Below are 3,040 nucleotides of genomic sequence, written 5' to 3'. Positions count from 1 at the left end.
GGAGTTTCTATCTTTGTCAGATAAATTTTTTAAAAAAATTAACGTGTGTTATATCTTCCTGCATGTATGTATGTATACCATATGCCTGCATGGTGCCCCTGGAGGCCAGGAAAATGCATCAGATCCCCTGGAACTGGAGTTACAGATGGTTGTGAGCTATCATGTATATTCTGAGGCTCGAACCCAGGTCCCCTGAAAAAGTAGCCAGTGCTCTTCACCATTGAGTCATCTCTAGCCCCTGCCTAGTATCTTTTTAAACCCTAACTCTAATGCCTGTCCTCACACACTGTTGTTTTCCCTGGCTACCATCTTGTATGGAAGATTCAAATTGACCTGTGCAACCACAGGGATTGAAGAGCATCCTTGACTTAAGTGCATCTATACCCAGAAGATCCTTCTGGAGCCTCGGCATGTGGAGACTACTTGCCAGAATCTCAAGAGGCAACAAAATGTGCAGGACCTTCTGCCAGGGTAATGAGTACCCCCATGCTCAGATAACTCACATCTTGGTTAAATGGATTAGCATTCATTTTTGTAGGACCATGCAGTCATAGTCAAGTCAGGGTGACAGAGTGTTTGTCCCAGGGATTAAAGGACCATGGAGGGTAGTGGGAATGGTTTGGGAAGGATCTTGAAAAGGTGTGTAGAAAAGCATTCATATGTGGTAATGATACCGCTGCATTCTTATGCATGTACACTGTCTGCTAGCATTGCAGTGGCATGCAAGTGCCCCTGCCTTTTCAGGGTTTGAGGGGTAGAGAAAGAACAGTGAGGAACAGTATAATGTCAAATGCTGTGATTTTTAAGAGTTAGGGTGTATCTTTTATTTTAGATGAGAAATTTTTAATATAGATGAGAAACACACCTGACTATAGATAATAAGTGCCCTCCTCTCACTGTGGGTGACTGTGGTGTTTCAGAAATGCAAAGGAGATACAAGCTACTTTACAGGAAAACTTCTTTTGGTATGACCAGGTATGTGTATAAACTGTCTTCTGGCACTGCAATGTGGCTTGACTGTCCGTAACAATATAGAGTGAGTTCAGAGGATGTAAAGGGGCCAGTGGAAGTGGAAGGCAGTTGGTGAGTTAAGTCTGGGTCTGTAGGAACAAAGGTGGCTGGTGGGACTAGTTAAAGGGGTTATGTAACTCAGACAGATCTATTTGTATTTAAAATGACACATGAACACACTCACTCCTTAGTTGTTAACGGAGTCGGGACTTCTGGCAGACCTTAGTGAGGATTGGTGGATCACAGAATTGCCCTCTCACATGGATAGAGCTGATCAGTGCGAGAGTAACAGTGGATCACTGAAGGGAAAAGGCCGAAGTAGCTTTTATTATTTCTTCTTAGACGGGCTGGAGAAAGGATCACGGTCTCATCTTTGCAGGTAAAGACATCCACATCCTAATAGATATCGCCATCCCTGAAAACAAAGACAGAACACAGAAGACTTCGGTATCAGAAGTGAATTTAGATGCAAAAACTCCTTAGCAAAATTTGTCAAAGCATATCCATCAATGTATTTTTAAAAATCTATGCTGTGACTAAGCAGATTTTACCCTGTGTGCAAGAATGACTCGATATTAGATGTCAGTTTATATAATGCATAACAACAGGCTGACCAGAAGAGAATCTGTGGTCCGGGAAACTGACACTTAAAACACACTTTAAAATCATGATAACACTTACTCAAGATAATTAAAAAAAAAAAAAAAAAAAAAACTCTGAGGAAAGTTGGAATAGAGGGCCATTTCTTAAACTTGGTAAAAAGTAACTATGAAACCTTACAGTTGATATTAAACCACATAGATTATAGATGCTTTTTGCAAAATGTTTGCTCTTTGATACCTATTTAACTGACTACTATAAATTCTGTGCAGTGAAACAAGGCAAGATAAAAAATAAAGACGTTCGGTCTGGGAAGGAGAAATCGACAGTACAGGATTCTGAGGTGACGGCAGGTGCTCCAGTTCCACCTCCTCTGTCACCTCCACCCTCTAGGATGCTGCAGGCAACCTTGGAATGAGCAGAGAGGGGATATAGAGCCAAAATGGGGGGAAGCATTTTAATACTACTTACTGAGGACTCTTAAAACTGCACACAGTGGGAAATCTTGCCGTTTTATAGATTGTCTCAGGGCTCTCTAACCTCTCCTGGGAAGATGTATTTGTTCTAGAAGGTTTTGCTTGTGAGCCTAGGCTTTAACAGCTGAGTCGTCTCTCCAGCCCGGTTCTAGAATGTTTTGACCAATATTCTAAGGTTTAGCTAGCGATGGAAGGTGGCTAAAACTAGTTGCTGGTCTTCAGAGGGTGGTAAAGGAGCCCACATGCGAATGCACGAATGGTAGTCGTCATAATCTCTCCTCTAGCCACTTGTTACATCAAAGAAAGACTGTTTATTCCCGGAGTGGAGGACAGGTGTTGTTACTTAAATAATCTTTATTTCTTCTAATTTTTTTTTATTAAGGATGAACCTGATATTCTGGAGCCTTAAATATGAAGTCTCATCAAAATGACAGTCCCAGTGTGTTTCTTCCCGAGAGAAGTACTACACTTGAGCACTAAGATTTAATAGGCTTTTTACAATGTGCCAGGCTCTGTGCTGCTTTTTTCATGCATGTTTAATCTTCAGAACAATCTCTGAGTTCTGTAATGTCTTTGCCAGTGTTACCCAGCTGCTCAGCAGCAAAGACACGACTCAGAGCTTGCCTAGATGAGCGCCGCCACGTTGCACTCTTGCTGATCCTTGGCCAGCTTCTCTGGTTGAGACCTCTCGGAAGTTAGCTTACTTGAGAATGCAGAAAGCTGCCGCTGCCCTCTTTGTCAGCCTCTCCCACGTATTTCTCCCTTTCTCACTTCCTGACCTTCACCTACTCTGTGACACTGCCATTCATCTGAAACCCACGGGCAGAGGGGGGGAGTGAGAGGAACTGCGGTCACTCAAAGGCGGTGTTTTTGAGATGTCTCAGCTTTGTAGTTTTTACTATATGTAGCTGTAACATTCAAGTGAGAAGTTGTTTGCCTTTCTGTTTACAGTC

General features: G+C 42.4%; 1 long non-coding RNA gene across 1 annotated transcript; it reads right to left on the bottom strand.

Annotated features, from left to right (window-relative positions):
• Positions 1 to 1,307: 1,307 nt before the first annotated feature.
• Positions 1,308 to 2,206, bottom strand: LOC143273846 (uncharacterized). Its single transcript, XR_013052057.1, has 2 exons — positions 2,083 to 2,206; positions 1,308 to 1,426 (listed from the first exon to the last, which is right to left on the bottom strand). It is a non-coding gene; the product is annotated as an uncharacterized LOC143273846 (long non-coding RNA).
• Positions 2,207 to 3,040: the final 834 nt, after the last annotated feature.

The sequence above is a fragment of the Peromyscus maniculatus genome, chromosome 6 (assembly GCF_049852395.1).
Source record: "Peromyscus maniculatus bairdii isolate BWxNUB_F1_BW_parent chromosome 6, HU_Pman_BW_mat_3.1, whole genome shotgun sequence".
Taxonomy (NCBI): domain Eukaryota; kingdom Metazoa; phylum Chordata; class Mammalia; order Rodentia; family Cricetidae; genus Peromyscus; species Peromyscus maniculatus.
The sequence above is the reverse complement of the archived record's forward strand: the minus strand, read 5'-3'. Positions and strand labels throughout refer to the sequence as shown.